Source organism: Panthera tigris, chromosome D2 (assembly GCF_018350195.1).
Source record: "Panthera tigris isolate Pti1 chromosome D2, P.tigris_Pti1_mat1.1, whole genome shotgun sequence".
Lineage (NCBI taxonomy): Eukaryota > Metazoa > Chordata > Mammalia > Carnivora > Felidae > Panthera > Panthera tigris.
Genome location: NC_056670.1, coordinates 57113349 through 57136292, shown reverse-complemented (window position 1 = coordinate 57136292; position 22944 = coordinate 57113349). Strand labels below are relative to the sequence as shown.

Genomic DNA, 22944 nt, shown 5'->3' with positions numbered 1-22944 from the left:
GATGTGAATAATGGGTGTTTTTTGAATGCAGATGGCATTTATATACTGAAAATGGTCTTCACTAGTAGGGTTTGGGGGAGTTTATCAGCTTCAGAAATACAGCCTTTCAAATGTAGATCATTGAACACATTAGTATCATTTAACAAAACATCTTGGGCACCAACAGTGCTTTGATACTTGAAATCCAAGATAAATGCTGTCAGTCAAGACAAAGTGATATTTCTTTATGGGCTAGACCTTTGAAGAGATATGGGCGTTGGACTTGGCAACATATCAGCAGCCACTGGGACTCCTTTCCCACTGACTGTTTTTTCAGAGATAATTTTGACAAGAGACTGGAGAGAGTCCCTCTTAGTTCTCTGGGGAGTGTGAAATTACTAGATTTAAAAGATTTATCTTGTTTGCCTCAGAAGAGCTCAACCTTAAACTTGGTATGAATTGTAATTTGTAGCAGAATGCAAAGCAGTTATGAAACCACTCCCTTAGAAAGTGTGAGTTCACATCTCATACTAATGTTCAGAAAGCATGATCAATACCCTAGTCGTCATCCTCTCAGAATAATAGTCATAAATATATTGGCTGCCATATTTTTAGTGCCTTTTCTGTTTGCTGTATGCCAGACACTGTATTTTTCCCTTCATACACATTATCTTCAGTCTTCACATCAACTCTGTAAAGTAGATATTTTTCTCACTTTGCCATGGAGAACTTGAGGTTCTCATAGGTCACATAGCTAGAAGTAGTGGGAGCCAGTACCTCCTAACTCTTCAAGTCTGTGTCTTTAAGTTTTGGTCCTAAATTTGACATGATACTTCAGGTGAGCTGTGATAGGAATATAATCCAGTAGAAATATTATAAAATTTTAATATTAATGTAGCTAAATTTTACATTTTCCTCCCTTCTTCCTAACCCCTATGGCATATGAGTATCACATAAGCATGAGAAGCCTAAGACTCAGACAGATCTGGTTTGAGTCCAGCCACATCACTTACTAGTTCTCAGACTTGGCAAAATATTTAATGTCTCTGCACTCAGTTTCCTTAACTATAAATATGTGTAATAACAGTACCTGTCTCTTGACATTATTATTTTAAATGAGATAAGGTAATTTAAGTGTTTAGCACATTGCCTAGACTATAGTAAATGTTCAATAGTAGAGCGTATGAATAATAATCATGTAATTTCATTCATTTAATTGAAGTTTGACTGTTCCTATTGCATCACCTTCTTTTTTGTTTCATGGTTCTCTGTGTGACCTCATTTTCCTTGTATGTTTTTTTTAAATTCTATTTGTTTGTTTGACTAATCCTTGACTTTAACTTCTTCTCTAGAATGCCCAGCTAGGTTCTACAAATGCATTAAAAATATGTCATATGCAAATTAATTGGCCTGGTTTAGTTATTGTATATGTATTTAAATGTATACAAGTATGTGTGTATGTGTGTGTGTATGTGTATTTGAGTGTGTGAGTGAGTGACATTTGTGGAGACAATGAAAGACCTCTAAGATACTCGCCTTATAGGGCATTATTTTGTTAACAACTCTACTGATCTTTTGGGAATCTAGATCCATCTTTAAACAGCTAAACTTTCTTAAAGTTCTGTGACTCCAATTGTCAAAGCTTATAGAGAACAAATGCTGGAAGATGAGACAGCCTCTCCAGCTGCTCCCTTTCTTCTCTCTGCAGATGTGAACACTTCCTACAAACCCCAATATGAAATGTGGGAGAAACAGAAGGGAAACTGTTGAGCTGTTTATTTTATTGCAAACAAAGGTTAAGAGAGTCTTTTCTGAGTATTTTTCTTGGATGCTGAGAGTGAAATCTTATCTTACTTGGCCGATTGTTTATTTTGAGGGAATTCAGGATTTAACTACCTTGAATTGTATTTCTGTTCATGACATGCTTCCTCAGTCTTCTTAAAGCCCAAGCCTTCCAATGCAACAACTGAGAAAAGTTGCTAAGGAAGTCGGGGGAGGAGAGTGGGACTCAAGAACCAGAAGCCACTTTACTGATGGAGTATGTAAAATGAGAACACTGCTCAGCAGGCCTGTAGGCACCACAATGGAGCGTAGATAAATCACATGTCTTGGGCTAATCACGTTTGATGGTCTCATTTTCATCCTTATCACAATGAGGATGACCCTTTTAAGGGGACTGAAAATACCCCAATTTGAATTCATCACTGTGACCATCATAAGGTCTAACATGCTAATCTCCTGACTTCATGTTGTAGCATCCTTTCCCTCAGTTTTTTCAGTGCCCTAGCTTTCTTTGATTCCAGAGATATGCAGAGTTCATTCTCACTTTGGGGATTTTGCTCTTGTCCTTTTCTCTGATTGAAATGTTCTACCTCCACATCTTTTCATGGCTGTCTCCTTCTCATCATTGAGGCTTCAGGCCACGTTAGCTCCTCAGAGAGGCCTTTCCAGACCACCTTCAGTAAGAAAGATCTTTGCTTTCCAATATCTTCTCTCCCTTTCTCCCCTTGTTAGGCACATTGCCACACAGCCAAAGGGCTCTATTACCCAGCCTCTCTTACAGCTCGATGCTGTCCTTTAAGTTCTGGCCAATGAAATGTAAGACAAAGTGCTATGTGGTGCTTTGAAAACGGTACCTAAAAGGAAAAAGATATGTCCTTCTTTCTCCCCCTTTCCATCTTGTTCCCTGGAATATCAAATACAGTGACTGGGCTCTAGCAGTCATTTTGGGTCCTGGGGAAAAAGGGCATTTACTAAGGATGGTACAGCAGAGATCTGGAAAGCCTGAGTCTCTGATGAATTTCTCAAATAACCCAGGGTTGTGTACTTACAGGCCTCTTTTAAGTGGGAGAAAAAGAAACTTCATCTCATTTAAGCCACTACTATCTTTTGTATATTCATCCAAACCTATACCAAACCAATTTAAATATCCCTCCCCTGCCTACACACACTATGCTTTATCATAACATTATTCTCTGGTTTGTCTTCTTAATGGAACTTTTTAACAATTGGAATTTCTCCTTTCTTTCTTTATTGTTTGTCCCTTCCATCTAGAATGTAAGGTCTGGGAGATGGGCTTTAGCTTCCCTGTTCACTATGGTGTCTTCAGATCCAAAATGATGTCTAGTAGGTACTCAAAAAAATTATTGAAAATTATTGAAATTGTTGAAATTGTTCTGTAGGCTAAAATTCCCCCTACTTATATCACTATTTCCTTCTGTGATTCTGCTCCTATAGCTAATCAATCTTCTTCTGATGACAACTTCTTTCTTTGGATATGGTTATGTATTTAAATAGGTCTTTCTAGTCTTAGAGTTTTATATATCATTGATATTTTGATCCATTGAGTTTTAATATTCAATTTAACCATCATTTCTAATTTTGTTTTGAGGGGGACATCTATTATCCTCTCTAAGTACCTAAAACAATCAAATTTGAATTATTTTTAGTTTACTACAATATAACCTAAAGTATACATACATTAGAAAGAAATAGGTAGGGGCACCTGGATGGCTCAGTTGGTTAAGCGTTGGACTCTGGATTTCAGCTCAGATCGTGATATCACAGTTCATGAGATTGAGCCCCACATCTCATGGGGGCAGAGCCCACATCTCATGGGGGCAGAGCCCCTCTAATAGTGCAGAGCCTCCTTGGGATTTTCTTTCTCCCTTCCTCTCTATGCCCCTCCCTCCCTCTCTCTTTCTCAAAATAAATAAATAAACTTTAAAAAAGAAAGAAAGAAGGGGCACCTGGGTAGCTCAGTTGGTTAAATCTCTGACTTCAGCTCAGGTCATTATCTCACAGTCCATGAGTTCAAGCCCCGGGTCGGGCTCTGTGCTGAGCTCAGAGCCTGGAGCCTGCTTCAGATTCTGTGTCTCCCTTTCTCTCTGCCCCTCCCATGCTCATGCTCTGTCTCTCTCTGTCTCAAAAATAAATAAAAACATTAAAAAAATAAAAAAGAAAGAAAGAAGGTAGACAATGCTTGGGTTTATGTAATACTTCAAACTTATACTGCTGCTTTAAATAGAATAAAATATTTTAATTTCATTTATTTCTCACTAATGTGCTAAATGGGACAAAGTTGATGCTTTGTAGAGCTGTGTTCCCAGTATTCCAGTGACTGAACATTGATAACTGGTGTTCAGCTTGTCATCTCTTTTGACTCCATTCAGAAAAGCACATGAGATTTCCCTAAAAGTGATTCAAAGACAACCACTCTTATTATGAGAAAATACTTAGCCTACTTTGCAAGTAGTGGAGAACCAAGGAATATTTGTTAACTCCAAAATATTTCTAATGTTTTAAGGGAGGAAAATGAGGAACAATCCAGAACCAAATGGTATTAATGTGTTTAGGGAATCTGTGAGAAGAAATGATAAAATATATTGTGCTCACAGACATGAGAATGAAATCTCCACACTTGAAAGGGTGAGGGTAGATTGTGAAGGGTAAGAGGTTTCAGGGTTTTGTTGGAGCAAATATTGGAGGAGGATTATGAGAGTAGAAGGAAATGTGGAGAGAATGCAAGAAGATATTATGTCAAGGACAGAGTTGGAGAGCACAGTTATCCCCTTAGGACTCCTTTAACTCAGTCTCCTCAGCATTCACACAAGGCTCACACTTAGAGATGCTTAGCAAATGGTATATTTAGTAGAAGTATAGTCTGTCACTTCTGTGTGGGCACCAACAATGCCGTACTTTATCTCACATTTCAAAATGAAAGAAGCAGTCTCTTTCATTACATTTCTTCAGAGACATCAGTAGGCTTTCTACACCAAAGTTATAAAGACCATAGGAAAATATCTACACTGAAATCAATCTGAAGATTTCCTTTCTTTTGTAGAAAAATAAAAGCATAGGAAATAAAGAACCTTCAGAAATGTCAGAAAGTAATTTCAACCAATTGGTGACTTTTAAAACTTAAAGCTCACTGTGTTCTACCTAATGCTATTAGTGTTGTCATTTTTGAAGAAGCTTTGGTATCTTACTAAAATGAATGTTTAATCAAGAAGAGTTTTAGTGATATATTTGGTGACACTAGGGCTCTCAGTGGAGATTCTTAGGCCTTCGCATTTTCCTGCACTTCTGCAAGCTCTTAGGGCTCTTTTCCTCTATCTTCATGATTCTTTTTAATAATAATGACTACTACTTAGTGAGTGCTTATTATACATTTGATGTTATAGTCACCACTTGGCTAATATTACATTTTTAATCCTGGCAAAAACCATGTGAATAAGTATCATGCAGATAAGTCTTATCTATCTCCCCCAATTTCTTAAATTACAAAATAGTCTATCCTTTCCACTACCTCACTGTGGACTGGTGTTCTTTTGCTCTAACCAAGTGGGCCCAGAAGTCTTAAGCAGAGCTGAGTGGTTAATATAGAATATCACAGTGCATTGACCTGGGTTGGGGGTGGGGAGAAGGGACCAGGCTCAGGCAGTGTGAACACTGAAATGGCTGTCTTCCCAGGTCCCTGCTGTGTTGGACAGAAGCATGGTAAGGTATAAGCCGGCACTTACAAGGCCAAAGGGTTGCTAGTCATGGTGGCAGAACTGGATTAGACATATCCATGTGGCTATGAGGCCAAGTCAGCAAGGTTCCAGTCACATAGAAAGACAACTATCCCATGGCCCCTCTCCCCCAAGGAGAGCATCAGATGAATTCTAATTCCTGCTGATATCTTACAAATGAAGACTTTTATTGGATATCTCAGAACTACCAGGTCAATCCTGCTACCAGAAGGAAGATTAGCTCTCTTGCATAAGAAGCAACCCCAATGCCCACCAGGCATCTTTTTGACCAGTACGTAAGTATACCTTTTGGGAGCATCTTTTTTCAACTATATAACAGTCCCTTGGACTTATTTGGAGCTCTGGCAGAAGAGGGAGAAGAGAAAGTGTGGGTTGGGTGTTATTAGTGAATCTTCTTTCTCAGAACTTATTACCACTACTGCTGTGGACAGAATTGTCTCCGCCAAATTTGTATGTGAAGTTCAACCACCAGTATGATTGTATTTGGTGATAGGGCTTTTAGGAGGTAATTAAGGTTAAATGAGATCATAAGGATGGGGTCCTAATCCTATAGAATAGGTAGCCTTATGAAAATGAAGAGCTAAGAGAGCTCGTTTACACACAAGCACTGAGGAAAGGCCATGTGAGGAACAGCAAGAAGGAGGCTGTATGCAAGCCAGGAAGAGAGCTCTCACCAGAACCTGACCATGCTGGCTTCCTCGTCTTGGAATTCCAGCCTCCAGCACTGTGAGAAAATAAATTTTTGTTGTGTAAGGTACCTACTCTATGGTATTTTGTTATAGCAGTCTGAGTTGGTAAATACAACTACTTTATCATCAGAGCCTTTGTCCTCAGTTACTAGTCATTTTCTTTGGCCAGAGCAGCAGGAATTCTTTTAGTTCTAAAACAAACTGATCAAAGTAATTCAAAGTTGTGAATAACTAATAACTTTAAGTTGGAGGAGGAAGGATTTATCATTTATTTTACTTTTTTAATGTTTATTTATTTATTTTGAGAGAGAGAGCACGTGAGTGAGCATGCGAGTAGGGGAGGAGCAGAGAGAGAGGGAAAGAGAGAATTCCAAGCAGGCTCAACATGTAGAGCCTGACACAGGGCTCACTCTCACAACCCTGAGGTCATGACCTGAGCTGGTAGCAAGAGTCAGGTGCTTAACCAACGGAGCCACCCACGTGCCTCAGGATTTACCATTTAAAGTAAGGTTTGTTGCAGCCAGTCTATCTCTCCTTCCCCACTCCCCCCATCCCCAGTCTTGTCACATTTTGCCAAACACACGCGCACACACACACACACACACACACACACACACACACACTGAGCCTTTTAAGCAAGGAATCTTTCCTCAGTGGCCCTCTGCTTTCTTGATCACCTTCTTTGTACACATATGGTATATGGTGGGAATGGGAACGAGAGGTGATCTGCTTAGTACCTCATTTGTGAAAGGCAGGCCACCTCTGACAGTAAGTTGTTCTTTATGTCCGTGACACATGAGAAACAAAATCCTGTAAAACAGAATCCAGAAGAGGTCACTCATCATCCCCCTCTATAATTAAGAACAATGATTCAGGTTAGCAACCATTAAATATAGAATTAAGAGTGGTTAAGGCTTTGGAATCAGCTCTCTGGGCTTGAGTCTTGGCTCCACAGATTATAGCTACATCAACTTGGGCAAGTCACTTTATTTCTCCAAGTCTTCATTGCCTCATCTGTAAGATGGGGTTATGATAATAGCTATTTAAAGTGTTGTGGAGATTTAGTTGGGTAAACTATATTAAACTTGGTTATCTGAGAGAATTTGGTTATCTAAGTCATCAATAAATGTTAACTTTGTTATTATTTATTTACTAATCACCTCCGGTATAGGACACTATACTTGGAAACACACAGAGGAATAATGCTCTGTTCTTGCCCGCGGGGAGCTTATAAGGATGAAAAACAGCATACAGGATTCCTATGAAATTAAGAGACCCTCATAGATAGCAAGTCTTTTAAAACATCTTCAAAATTCCTATTTTCTTAATAAAGCTACTGTCATGTTTTGCTGCACACTCAGTTTATCTGTCTTCTTAAGCCTTTTGAAGTCAGCTACACTACGCTTTTTTGCATCTTTCCTTCTAGCCCTGTGCACAATATGGCCAAATATTATACCTCATGTATTATTTTTTTTTGTCACTTCCCTGGTGCTTCTCCAAAGCAGACCCTTTGCTTGCATGCAAAGGAAAGAGACTTTCTTGGAAGAACATCTTGTCCAGAGGCTCCACGTATTACATATGGTGACTTTGTCATTTCTTTACAAAGACAGTATATTTTCTCAGAAAAAAAAAAAAAACCCAGCTCTGTAAGAATGATCAGCATATCTTCGTGGTACTGGGTAGGATAAAAACTCTGCTTCTCTGCTCTGTTAGAGCCAGCACTGCAGTGTTTCTGTAGTTATGCCGTTGTCCAGATAGAGTTATTGCAGCAATCAGTGTGTGTGTGAACAGCGATGCCAATAGTTAGATCAAGTAAAGGGGAAAAAGTCTTGCCACTTCTTAATGTGCTAAAAATTGCCATGCTGCTATGTGGTTTTAGCATATTGTTAGCTCATCATGTATCTCTTTTTTTTATTGAATTTCTCTTTTTTTAATATGAAATTTACTGTCAAATTTGTTTCCATACAACACCCAGTGCTCATCCCAACAGGTGCCGTCGTCAATGCCCATCTCCCACCCTCCCCTCCTTCCCACCCCCCATCAACCCTCAGTTTATTCTTAGTTTTTAAGAGTCTCTTATGGTTTGGCTTTCTCCCTATTTTTTTCCTTCACCTCCCCCACCACGTATCTTTTGAATTGCTCATCTTCTTGAATGAGTTGAGATGGAAATGTTGATTTGTTTATTGAGTGAGCACATCAGTGTTGCACTGACAAAACAAGAATGTCAATTTTAGGGAAGTTGGTACAACCACAGAGATGGTCAGAAGCATTTAGAAATGTTGATAACGTAGGAGGAAAATTATAATTGATTCTGTGAAAAAGGACAGTAACATTTTATCTTTTTCATTCATTTTAATTGTTCAACAAATATTTACTGTACTTCCTACTGTATTTTTTTTTAAATTTTTTAACATTTATTTATTTTTGAGAGACAGAGAGAGACAGAGCATGATCAAGGAGGTAGCAGAGAGAGAGGGAGGCACAGAATAGTAGGCTCCAGGCTCTGAGCTGTCAACACAGAGCCTGACACGGGGCTCGAACTCATGGACCACGAGATCATGACCTGAGCGGAAGTCGGATGCTTAACCGACTGAGCCACCCAGGCTCTCCCTTCCTACTGTTTTTCAATGAACCTAAGACTTTATCCATTATAAGAAACATCACCATTTGAGGTAGCAAGAATGGCCAGTTTTGAAATGTCTTACCATCTCCTAGTATTCATGCCCTTGGCTAATCACTCTGTGTGGGCAGGACCAAGTGACTTGTAAAGAATAGAATATGGGAAAACATGGTATGTCACTTCAGAGCTAGGTTGCAAAAGACCATGACTTTAATCTTGCTAAGACTTTCTTTTTGGCATTCTCATTTGCCTTCTTTCTTGCTTGTTTAGAAGCAAGCTGCCATGTTTTATATCTTCTATGGAAAGGCCCATATGAGAGACCTTGAGGCAGCAAGAGCCTTAAGCTTCTGGATACACTGTACATAAAAAAGAATAAAGGAAGCAAGCTCTAGGATGGAATCAGCTGTTCTCAAAAGTTTTGCGTCCTAACTTAGTATAGAAACACTTTATCTTTTCTTAGTTTCAACTAGACATAAATGATGTTACTATATATGTGTGTGTGTGTGTGTGTGTGTGTGTGTGTGTGTGTGTGTATGTATATGTATGTGTATATATATATATATGCACAGATATATTTAAATGTATATATATATATTTTTTTACTGGTATTTTTACACATTTTTTCCCATTTGCTATGCTTCTGCCTGTTTTGTGTTTTCCCTTTTTTATGCCTTTTTCATTTAGCTGCTTTTTTCTTTCCAGGGATGCAATTTGTTTTTATGGAAAAGATTTGTGGTTACTCATTTTGTGATACTATTTAATTTTTCTGAAACTTCGGTTTCCTATGTATAAATTGGGAATAATAACATCTGCTATATTAGAAATGACTTTTTTATTTCAAGTGACATAAACCCAACTCAGACAAATTTAGGCAGCCAAAGAAAGTAGAAATTCATCAATTCAGTTAACTTCAGAAAGGAGCACAGTTGAGGCAGAGATTGCAATGTTAGGAGAACTGTCTCTTTCCATGTATAAACTCTGTTAGTCTCTGGTCAGCTTCATTTTCTTAGACCAGCTTCTTTCACTTGGCTGGAAGCTTGCTCACCACCAGGTCCTATTTCTTACATCTCGAGACACCTTTGCCACCAGAAAGGAACTGGATTTCTTTCCCAAGTTCCATTTTAATAAATGCCAAGGAAAGACTGATTGATCCATCTTGGTTTATGTTGGTTGTGGGAAAAGGCAGAGGCCAAATTTGGCAATCCTCAAGAAAACTACCTGGTTACAATGTGTGTGTGGAGTGTTATACCAGGTTTTGGAGGATGATCTGAGAGTTAGAAACAAAAATCCTTCTAAAGTACCTGGTTTATGCTTTTGTTCTTGTTTTTCCCTATGAATGTAAAAGGCATAGTCTCATCTGTATATTTGTAAAATAGAGACTCTTGTCTCTACTCTAGCTTCATCGCCAGCCAGTTTGGAGAATTGGGCAAAATGAAATATTACAGTGTAGACTATAAATGCAAAACAAGAGACTAGTATTATCTAATTCTCTCCCTTTAGATATAATTAAGTTTCCTCTAAAAAAGGTTTGACATTAAAAAAATCAATATGAGATTAAAGAGAAACTTTGAGGAGGGAAAATAATTACCCACAATCCTATTTACTTCATGGATTTTTGTATATTCTCTTCCAGGCCTCTTCCACATCACCCAAACATCTACAGACTTACAGTTGTATTTACCTATGCTTTCTATCTTGCTTTTAATATTATGTAATAAATATTCCACATCTTTCGAGGTAGCAATCAGAATGATGACATAATGGCTACATACTATTCCATTATGTTGATGGATCATAGTTTATGCTGTACTTCCTATTTATTGGTTGGATTTCACAGTTGAATATAATTTATTTTTGACTCACGGATTTTGACATTGTAGATTCTTAGGAGTGTACTGGATTAAAGATAAGTTGTACTAACATAAAGTTGTTCACAAATAGGCAATAGTAATACTGTTTGGTAAGTGTTCAACAAATACTTGTTGCATGAGTGAATGTGTCAAAGAATGGGTTTTGTGAAATAAGCACACTTGAATATGGGAAGAGCATTTGGCTGAGGATAAAAGGAGAAGTGAAGTTATGTGCACTTGAAATTGTGTGTGTGTGAGAAAGAGAGATATTGTGTTGCAATATAAGATACCTTTGGTGTCAAGAACTTTGACTTTTTATCTGCCCAGTTCTGTGACCTTAAACAAACCCTTTACTTTCCTTAGCCTCAGTTTCTAGAGGATTCCTAAAGTTCTTTTCAAATAAAAATTATTTGATTATCCGATGACTGTGTACAGATTGTCTGACTGGAGAGAGGATATGGATAATACTTTCCTAATACAGATTACAGAGCTTAATAGAGCAAATTATAGTAATTGTGAGAACTTAACTATCTTGATGGCTGCTGGAAGCTAGTGTCTGCCAAAGACAGTAAGGAACTTGCTTGATTGATAGTTTTAGAGGATAAAGAGGGTAAAGAAAGAGGGAGACTAAAGAAAGCATAAAGAAAGAAAGAAAGCAATGAGAGAATCTTTCTGTGTCATCTACAAATGTGATAAGTAGGGAAAGCAATCAGAAGATCAAATGTGAGCCAAAGGTCATTTTTTAAAGAGAGTGATTTATATGTTCCCATATCTGTGAAAACAACGTAGTGAATTATTAAGCTTGTGCTTTGTAAACATTTAGAAGAAATAGTGATTAGTAAGAGCCACTAAGAAGAAGGCCTGCCAAAATAAATTTGTTTCCTTTTTGGGAGGAGTTAGTGGATTGATATATGAGAGAATTCCATATACAAAGAGTATATTGATTTCAGCTAATCAATTTACAAAGGCTTCCATGTCATACATCTTGTAACTAAAATGATGAATTTGCACCTAAGTGAATTTGCAGTTGATTGAGCAACCATTGTGGTGTGACAGCAAAACAATCTAAGCAATCTTAGGCTCCATTAATAGATGTGTAATGCCCATAAAAAGGAAAATAATGGTCTCCTGGTTATTAAAATTAATAGTGCACAGGAAGGTCCTTGGTTCTCCAGGTGCCCTTTCCTTTCCAAAGTCAGTACTGTGGAGAAGACAAAAGAATAGATGTACAAGCTTAAAAAGGTCAGGGATGAAGAAACTTGAAGCTAACTAGAGATTTTAGGGATAGATGAAGGAAAGAGGAAACTTTCTACTTAAGCCCAAAGGCAGGTATTGTGATAGTGTCAGGCCAGGCAAAATGAGTGTATTATGGGTTTCCTGAGGAATGGTATTATGTCTCACTGACCTTTTAAATCCATTCTTACCCTTAAAGCTGAGTGCACTATGCCTGGAACAGAGGAAATACTCAGTAAACAATTACTGAATAAGTGGTAAATGCAAATGCATGAATGGGTTGCCTTACAAGCAGAGAAGATGCCCTGCTCGTACTTCTGTCCCTCCAGACCACTGAAACAGAATAGATTGTACTTCACCCAGGGCAGTGCTATTGCCTGCAACATTGTGCAAAGAAGATACTCCAATGATAGAGTTTATAAACATCCTATCCAAATCTTTTTTTCAGATAAGGAAATGGGATCCCCAGAGACACCAAGAGACTTGTCGAAGATTCCATAGTTAATTAGGAACACAATTGGTTTAGGAAATGCTGGTCTCTTGGATCCTAGTCCAGCCAATCTTTTCCCCTGTCTCCTTTCTACTCTCTTGCTCCCTGCTTCACCTGTTTTATAGACAAATCCCTTAATACATTTTCCACCTGAGCACTTGTTATAAATGGACTTCTGTCATTCATTTCTGAGCATATTCCCTGCCTTCACTTTTTGCCTTCCAAACGGATCTGTATACTTGTTTTTGTACTGGTTTGGCCTCTTTGCATCTTCCCTGCACCCCTTACTTCTCCCAATCTGAGATTTTGGCCCTTAATGCTATCCCAGTTATTTCTTTTTCTCTTAAAAAGCCAAGGATAATGGTTTTATAAGTTATCTATTTCTGTGTAACAGACTATCCCAAAGCTAAGTGCCTTAAGCTACAAACAGTTATCATCTCAGTTTCTATGGGTAAGGAATGTGGGAGCTTTTTAGCTGGGTGGTTTTGATTTAAGGTCTCTCATGAAGTTTAAGTCAAGGTATTGTCTGAGACTGTAGTCTCATCTCAAGGCTCAACATGGTGAGAATCCATTCACAAACTCATTCACATGGTTTTGGGTCGGCCTCAGTTCCTCACTGGCTGTTAGTCAGAGGCTGGACCTTTCCACAGGTTGCCTGAGTGTCCTTATGATATAGCAGCTGATTTCACCCAGAGCTAGTGAGCTAAGAGACAGGGAGGAGAGAAAGAAAAAGAGGGAGAGGGAGAGAAAAGCCATTGCCTTTTATAACCCAATCTTGGAAATGACGTACCATCTGCCACATGTTATTTGTCACACAGATCTTCCTGGTACAGTAAAGGAAGGGACTATACAAGAGTGTGCATACCAAGAGGTGGGGACCACTAGGGTCTATCTTGGAGGCTGGCTGTACAAGAATACAAAGTACTTTTTGGCAAGGAGATCCAGAAACAATTAAATTTATTTAAAAGTTATCTTAAAGGGGGAACACATTTATGTAGTCCAAAAATAAAGTATAAAAATATATTGCCCTTATCTTTTCCCCTTCTCATAGGTAACCATTTTAAAAATTTCTTGTATATTAATTTAGAGCAGAAGTTGGAAAATTATCTTACAAAGGGTCACATAGTAAATATTTTAGGCTTTATAGACCATATAGTCTTAGTTGCAACTGCTTAATTCTGTTGTGGCATGAAGTGCTCATAGACAATAGTTAACAAGAGAGGATGGCTTGGTGTCAATAAAACTTTTAGAGGTTGAAATTTGAATTAAAAAATTTTGTGTTATGAATATTGTTATTCTTTTGATTATTTCAGCCATTAAAAAATGTCAAAATCATTCTTACTTGTGGGTTGTATTAAAGTAGGCTGATTTTGCCCACTGGCAGTAGCTTGCCAACCCGTTCTAGACTTTCTTTATGCAAATAAAAGCAAATATGAATATACAGTCTTATTTTTTCCCACTAAGAACATTAAACAATTCTGGGTCACTTCAGAGCAAGCCTCTTATCTGTAGTCTGTCAACTTTCAGTTCTTAGAAATTCTGCTGACAACTACCTGCGTCTTCAGGAACCATTCAACATGCATACTTCTTCACAAAGCTGGGCTTTTCCTCCCTTTTTCCGGAATGAGGAAACTTTTAGTATGTAGTATTTGGATCAGTAGGGCCAGAGGAGATCTTGGATATAATTTTGTTCACTTCCTCACTCCTTTTTCTATTTTATAGGCAAGGAATCTGAAAGTCTAGAATTTTTAAATTTTATTTTAGCCAAGATAGAGCTAGTACTACAACCCTGGTCAAAAGAAAGCCTTTCTTTGCTGTAGGTCATAAACAGCAGGAAAATGGAAGATTATAGGATCTGAGGTAGTCACTGTTATTGAAGCTTCCAATTTCTCTGTTCCTTTGCCTGGCATGATGACAATGGTGTATGTGTCTGGAACTTTGTGTCTGTTGTGTTTGTTTATGAGGGCACATTCAGTGTACCAGGGGTATTAATAGGAATGTGGCGGGATGTTGATGGCTGCATCAGGGTCCAGGGAGGACTAAAAGAAGGGGTGGGTTTGTGGAGGAAATGTGGGATTTGATGTTAGTAGATAAATAAAAGCTTTGTGCAGTTGGCTTTTTGTTTGGTTTGGTGGGTTTTTTGTTCTTGTTGTTGTTTGTTTATTTTTTGTTTTTGTTTTTAGAGTTTGGGGGCAGGGTTTCATTGTCCTGTAAAGAATAAAGATGCTTAAGGGAGGAGTTGTATTATAACTTTCATTTAATGTGTCCTAATAACTGCCTTTTTCATCCTTCACCTTGGTGAGCTTGGTGGAAGAAGCATATGTCAGATTTAAAGGTGCCTTAAAGACATGTGAATGTTTTGTTGTCAGTGCTGGGAAGTGGATGGTTAGGAGGGAAGGCATTAAGATTAGAAGGTATTTAGGGAAATAGGTTGATGACAATTAAACAGATCAAACTTTTCCCACTACCTAAAAAGCTAATGTGAAGTATGCCTCCTTTTTCTCATACTTCAGGCAGTGTTTGCTAATCATGAGGTTCACTAAATCAGAATCTGTTTCCATGAGTGGGTAATCTTACCTCTATTATACCATATTTTTTCTCTCAGTTCAGCCGTATGTGCTCTATATGTTTCAGTACTCTCTAGTCATATTATAATTTTGTTTTCTACATTTAATTCTTTTTTTCCTACCTTTAATTCTTATTTAGTCTTTTCTTCATTCCTCCTATTCACCTTTAAACCTCCTCCCACTGGCAGAAAACTAGTTTTAAAAATCACAGTTCTTCTATTATTTCTTTTCTGAGAGCACTCATTTTTTATAAATTTTATAAATTTTTATAAATTCATTCAACAAGCTACTACTTCCAGGAAAAAACCCTGATGTTTTGAGGTTTGCTTTCTAGCAGGGGAAGACAGATAATAAATAATAAACATTATCCCTGAATAAGTATAGTATTTTAAAACGGTAATGTAGCCTAATCCCACTTTCAGGAAGATGGAGTAGATGTATTTTCCTTTAGTATTCTTGTTAAATACAATTAAAACCCTTAATATATATAATAAATATAAAAAGAAAGGTAGGAGAAGAAGGCAGATCAGGACCCAAGCAATGACATAGTGATGAATTTCTGGGGTTTTCATTTGCTTCATATGTCCCAGACTTGACATTGAAGAAGCCAGCAACCTAAAAATGCTGATGCATGCACACAAAAAAGCCCCAACAAAACCAATTCTCTCTAGCCAAAAGATCAGTAAAGGAGCAACCTAGTAAGACAGAAAACTTTTAGACAATAACTACTCTACTCCAGCTAAACAGGACACAAAAAATTGTGTCCCTCCTTACCATGTTAACAAAGGCTGAGTGGAGATTCTCTACTCTTGTAAAGCTCTAATGCTGTTCTCCAGCACTCTTATCAAAGCAATGTCAGATAAGTTCAAGTAGTGAACCTGGGCTGTCATTCCTCGTGACTGTTAATGAGGTGCCCCTTTCCCTTTCCACTGTGATGTCAATAGAGACTAGAGAGCTGGAACTCACACCCCCACCCAGCGGTGACAAAGAGCTCCCCTTGGGTGTCAGTGGAGGCTGATTGGGTAACCTGTACTTTTACTTCCACCTGGTAGTAATAACGCAGTGCCCTCACTTCTATCAAAGTGGTGTCCAAAAAAACAAAAAAACTAGTTAAATAAAGGTTTAAAGAAGACTCAGAGTCTCATAACATAATATAAAACTGCCTAGGTTTCATTTGGAGATTATTTGTCATAGCAAGAACCATTTCTTAAATTGAATGAAAAAAGATAATACAGTGCTATCTTAGTCAATTTTTTTATGAAGACACTAATCCCATTCATGAGGTCTCTGCCCTCATAACCTAATTACCTTCTAAAAACCTCACCTCCTCATATCATCACATTGGGAGTTAACATTTCATGATACGAATTTTGAGGGACACAGACAATTCAGTCCTTTATAGATGCCAATACTGAGATAAAAAGAGATGTTAGAATTATCTGACAAAGATTTTAAAGTAACTATGAGAGAAATGCTTCAATGAGCAATTAAGAATATAGTTGAAATAAATGGAAAATAGAAAATCTCTGCAAAGAAATAGAAGGTATAAAGAAGAATCAATGGGAATTTTAGAACTTGAAAATACAGTAACCAGAATAAAAGAGCTCATTGGATAGAGCAGAGTGGAGAAAACAGAGGAAAGAATCAGTGAGCTGGAAAATAGAACAATAGGAAATATTCAATTTGAGCAAAAGGAAAGAAAAAACACTTAAAAAAAGAGCAGAGCCCCAGGGACTTGTGGTATTGTAACAAATGAGCTAATAATTTTGTCATTAGAGTCCTGGAAGGAGAGGAAAAGGGGGCTGATAAAGCACTTGAAGATATAATGGCTGAAAACTTGGCAAGAGATGTAAACCTACAAATTCAAGAAGATAAGTGAACCCCACATAAGACTAGCCCAAAGAAATACACATCAAGGCACATCATAATTAAACTTCTGAAAACTAAAAACAAAATTTGAAAGCCTCTAAAGAGACACCTATAGGGAAAAGCATTTCAAATGATAGCATATTTCTTACCTATAGGAAAAGCATTACAAATGATAGCATATTTCTCATCAGAAAACAAGGAGACCAGAAGGAAGTGGCACAGTATTTTTCAAGTTCTGAAAGAAAAGAAATGTCAATCCAGAAATCTATATCCAGTGAAAATATACTTCAGGATTAAGGGAGAAAACAAGACACACGCAGATCAAGAAAAATAAATAGAATTTGTCACCAGCAGACCTATCCTAAAAGAATGGCTTAAAAAAAGTTCTCTAAAGACAGATACCATATGTTTTCACTCTTATGTGGATCCTGAGAAACTTAACAGAAACCCATGGGGGAGGGGAAGGAAAAAAAAAAAAGAGGTTAGAGTGGGAGAGAGCCAAAGCATAAGAGACTCTTAAAAACTGAGAACAAACTGAGGGGTGATGGGGGGTGGGAGGGAGGGGAGGGTGGGTGATGGGTATTGAGGAGGGCACCTTTTGGGATGAGCATTGGGTGTTGTATGGAAACCAATTTGACAATAAATTTCATATATTGAAAAAAAAAGTTCTCTAATTAGAAAGGAAACAACAAAAGAAGGAACTTGGAATATTAGGAAATGAGAATATCATAAACAAAAATACATGTAAATACAATAGACTTTTCTTCTCTTGAGTTTCTAGATTGTTTGACAGTTGAAACAAAATTTATAGCACTTTCTGATGTGGTTCTAATGTTAGGTAGATGAAATATTTTTTAAAATTATAAATGGGGGGTGAGTACCTGGGTGGCTCAGTTGGTTAAGTGCCTGACTTCAGCTCAGGTCGTGATCTCACAGCTCACAAGTTCAAGCCCCGCATCAGGCTCTGTGCTGACAGTTCAGAGCCTGGAGCCTGCTTCAGATTCTGTGTCTCCCTCTATCTTTGCCCTTCCCCTACTCGTGCTCTGTCTCTCTCTTTCCCAAAAATAAATAAACATAAAATTATAAATGGGGGATGGTAAAGGAATGTAAAGTGAGGTAAGGTTTTTATTTTTCTCTTGACCTGGTAAAATGACAACACTAATACTTATGTATATATAAGGTAATACCTAGAGCAACCACTAAAAGAGCTATACAAAAAGTGCTATACAAAGAGACAAAGTCAAGGGGCACCTGGATGGCTCAGTCAGTTAAGCATCCAACTTCGCTCAGGTCATGATCTCATGGTTCGTGGGTTTGAGCCCTGCATTGGGTTCTGTGTTGACAGCTCCGACCCTTCAGATCCTGTCTTCCTCTCTCTCTGCCCCTCCCCCACTTGCACTCTGTCTCCCTCTCTCTCGAAAATAAATAAACATTTTAAAAAAGAGAGAGAGGGGTGCCTGGGTGGCTCAGTCGGTTGGGCGTCTGACTTCAGCTCAGGTCACGATCTCACGGTCCGTGAGTTCGAGCCCCGCGTCGGGCTCTGGGCTGATGGCTCAGAGCCTGGAGCCTGCTTCCGATTCTGTGTCTCCCTCTCTCTCTGCCCCTCCCACATTCATGCTCTGTCTCTCTCTGTCTCAAGAATAAATAAACGTTAAAAAAAAATAAAAAAACATATAAATAAATAAAAAAGAGAGAGAGTCAAAAACACTTAAGATCAAATGGAATTCTAAAAAAATCCTTAAGTAACTCCTAACAGGGTCAGAAGAAAATAGAGAAAGAAAAACAGAAAAATGGAAAACAAAAAATAAAATGGAAGACTTAAGCCCTAACATATCAATAAACATACTTATTAAAAGACAGAGATTGGATAAGTGGATTCAAAATTGTGACTTTTGGATGCTTGGGTGGCCCAGTAGATTAAGTGTCTGACTCTTGATTTCTGCTCAGGTCATGGTCTCACGGGTTTGTGAGATTGAGCCTTGCATCAGGCTTTGCGCTAATAGCACCATTGGGCCTGCTTAGGATTCATTCTCTCCCTGTCTCTCTGCCCAACCCCAACTCCCCCAGATAAAAATAAACTTAAAAAAATAAGTAAGAATTTTAAAACATTGTGACTTTTCTACGCTGTCCTCAGAAAACTTATTTCAAATATAATGACATAGGTAGATTGAAAGTAAAAGGATGGGGAAAAGTCTACTACGCAATCATTAATCAAAGGAAAGCAGGAGTAGCTAGACTAATATCAGATAATATGTCAGCTGATGGATGTGTTAATTAACTTAATGGGTGATCCCTTCACTGTTTATATATATATATCAGATCATCATATTGTGTACTTTAAATACTTACAATTTTGTCAATTCTACCTCAGTAAAGCTGAGAAAAATCAGATAAAATAGACTTCAAAGAAAGAAAATTACCAGAAGCACAGAGAGAGAGACATTGCATAGCGATAAAAGGGTCAAAACACCAAGAAAACAACAATCCTCAGTGTGTATGCACGAAATAATATATAATTGCAAATATATTAAGCACAAAAACCTGATAGAACTGAAAAGAGAAATAGATAACTCCACAGTTATAGTTGGAGACTTCAAAACCTTTCTCTCAACAATTGATGTATTGACTGTACAGAAAATTAGCAGGATGTAGAAAGAACTCAACAATGCCATTAATCAAGAGGATCTAATCCTTTATAGAACATTCCACCCAACAACAGCAGAATACACATTCTTTTCAAGTGCCCACAGAACATATGCTAAGATAGACTATATCCTGGGTCACAAGACAAACTCAACAAATTAAAAATAATTGAAACCTTATACAGTGTGTTATCCAACCACAAGAGAAACAAGATGAAGATCAATAACAAAAAGATAGCAGGAAATTCTCTAAACACTTGGAAACTAAACAATACACAAAACACTAACCAATTCATAGGCCAGAGAGGAAGTCTCAAGAGAAATTTGAAAAATCCATTGAACTGAATGAAAATACAACATTTCAAAATATATGGGACACAGTTAAAGCAGTGCTGAGAGGGAAACCTGTAGCACTAAATGCACACATTAGAAAAGAAGGAAAGTCTTCAGTCAATAATCTAAGCTCCCAATTAAGAACATAAAAGAAAAGCAAAATAAACCAAAAGTTGGGAGAAGTAAGTAAATAATAAAGAGCAGAAATCAATGAAATTGAAAACGGAAAAGGAATAGAAAAAAAATCAATGAAACAAAATGCTGATTCTTTGAAAAGAGCAATAAAATTGATAGGCTAGTAAAACAGAAAAAGAGAGAAACACAAATCACCAATATCAGGAATGAAATAGGCTATTACTGAGCCCATGCAGACATCAAAAGTATAATAAGGGAATACTACAAACAACTCTACATGCATTAATTTGGCAACTTAAAGTAATGGACTGTTTCCTCAAAAAACACAAGCTACCACAATTTACCCAATGTGAAATAGCATCTGCATAGTTGTGTACTATGAAAATTGAATTCATAATTTTAAAACTTTCAGGAAAGAAATTTCCAGACTCAGATGGTTTCACTGTAGAATTCTATTGAAGTAACAGCAATTTTTTGCAATTTCTTCAGAAAATAAAAGGGACCATTTCCCAATTCATTTTATTCATTTCAGTTCATTCAGTATTGCCTTGATATTGAAACTAGAAAAACAGTACATATAAAGAAGACTAAAGAATAACATTCTTCCTTAATGTAGATGCAAAAATCCTTAACAAACTAGCAAATTTAGCAATGAGAATTCAGCAATATGTAAGAAGAATTATACACCATGACCAAGTGGGTTTTATTCCAAGAATGTGAAAGCTGGGTCAATATTCAAAAAGCAATCAATGTAATCCACCATATTAACACACTAAAGAAGAAATATGATACATATCAACTGATGCATAAAAAGTATTTGACAAAATTCAACATCCATTTGTGTTAAAAACTCAAACTAATAGGAATAGAGGGGGACTTCCTGAAATTGGGAAAACATATATAAATCCTACAACGAACATTCTGCTTAATGGTGAAAAACTAAATACTTTCCCCTGAAGACTGGGAAGAAGACAAGGGTGTCTGTTCTCAAAACTCTTGTTGAAGATAATGCTGAAAGTTCTAGCTGCTGCAATAAAATAAGAGAATGAAATAAAGGCATACAGAACAGAAAGAACAAAACTGTCTCTGTTTGCAGATAATATGCTTGCCTATGTAGAATCTTCAGGAATTCACAAAAAATGAAAACCTATATTTCACATCTTATACAAATAGTAACTCAAAATGGATTCTAGACTTAAAAATAATGTAAAACTCTGAACTTTATTTATTTGTTTGTTATTTTTTAACTAGGCTTCACGCTCAGTGTGGAGCTCAACATGAGGCTTGAACTCATGACTTTGAGATCAAGACCTGAGCTGAGATCAAGAGTCAGATGTTTGACTGACCACCCAGGCACCCCAAAACTACAATCTTTTAAAAAATTTTTTTTGTCTTTTATTTTTTTAATTTTATATTTTTAAATTTAATTTAAATTTTAATTTAAAATTAATTAACTAATTAATTAATTAAAATTAATTTTAAATTTTTAAATTTACATCCAAATTAGTTAGCATATAGTGCAACAATGATTTCAGGAGTAGATTCCTTAATACTCCTTACCCATTTAGCCCATCCCCCCTCCCACAACCCCTCCAGTAGCCCTCTGTTTGTTCTCCATATTTATGAGTCTCTTATGTTTTATCCCCCTCTCTGTTTTTATATTATTTTTATTTCCCTGCCCTTATGTTCATCTGTTTGTCTCTTAAAGTCCTCATATGAGTGATGTCATATGATTTTTGTCTTTGACTAATTTCACTTAGCATAATACCCTCCAGTTCCATCCACATAGTTGCAAATGGCAAGATTTCATTCTTTTTGATTGCTGAGTAATACTCCATTGTACATATATACCACATCTTCTTTATCCATTCATCCACCGATGGACATTTGGGCTCTTTCCATACTTTGGCTATTGTTGATAGTGCTGCTATAAACATGGGGGTGCATGTGTCCCTTTGAAACAGCACACCTGTATCCCTTGGATAAATGGCTAGTAGTGCAATTGCTGTGTCCTAGGGTAGTTATATTTTTAGCTTTTTGAGGAACCTCCCTACTGTTTTCCAGAGTGGCTACACCAGCTTACATTCCCACCAACAATGCAAAAGAGATCCTCTTTCTCCGCATCCTTGCCAACATCTGTCGTTGTCCGAGTTGTTAATGTTAGCCATTCTGATAGGTGTGAGGTGGTATCTCACTCTGGTTTCGATTTGTATTTCCCTGATGATGAGTGATGGGGAGCATTTTTTCATGTGTCGGATGGCTATCTGGATGTCTTCTTTGGAGAAGTGTCTATTCATGTCTTTTGCCCATTTCTTCACTGGATTATTTGTTTTTGGGTGTTGAGTTTGGTAAGTTCTTTATAGATTTTGGATACTAACCCTTGATCTGATATGTCTTTGCACATATCTTCTCCCATTCTGTCGGTTGCCTTTTAGTTTGGCTGATTGTTTCCTTCGCTGTGCAGAAGCTTTTTATTTTGATGAAGTCACAGTAGTTCATTTTTGCTTTTATTTCCCTTGCCTCTGGAGACGTGTTGAGTAACAGGTTGCTGCGGCCAAGATCAAAGAGGTTTTTGTCTGCTTTCCCCTCGAGGATTTTGATGGCTTTCGGTCTTACATTTAGGTCTTTCATCCATTTTGAGTTTATTTTTGTGTATGGTGTAAGAAGGTGGTCCAGGTTCATTCTTCTGCGTGTTGCTGTTTAGTTTTCCCAGCACCACTTGCTGAAGAGACTGTCTTTATTCCATTGGATATTCTTTCCTGCTTTGTCAAAGATTGGTTGGCTATATGTTTGTGGATCCATTTCTGCATTCTCTCTTCTGTTCCATTGATCTGAGTGTCTGTTCTTGTGCCAGTACCATACTATCTTGATGGTTATAGCTTTGTAGTATAGCTTGAAGTCTGGGATTGTGATACCTCCTGCTTTGGTTTTCTTTTTCAAGATTGCTTTGGCTATTCGGGGTCTTTTGTGGTTCCATACAAATGTTAGGATTATTTGTTCTAG

At 37.4% G+C, this 22944-nt stretch overlaps 1 protein-coding gene and 1 long non-coding RNA gene across 3 annotated transcripts in view; one reads left to right on the top strand and one right to left on the bottom strand.

Annotated features, from left to right (window-relative positions):
* Positions 1-15879, bottom strand: part of LOC122231772 — a 28941-nt gene extending 13062 nt beyond the window's left edge. Inside the window, exons 1-2 of the long non-coding RNA XR_006209008.1 lie at positions 15737-15879; positions 6940-7012 (exon numbers count right to left, since the gene is read on the bottom strand). This is a non-coding gene — a long non-coding RNA (uncharacterized LOC122231772). The remainder of the gene's footprint in view (positions 1-6939; positions 7013-15736) is intronic.
* HPSE2 (heparanase 2 (inactive)) overlaps positions 1-22944 on the top strand; it is a 666791-nt gene that overhangs the window by 191472 nt on the left and 452375 nt on the right. The gene's annotated exons all lie outside the window — the stretch shown is intronic.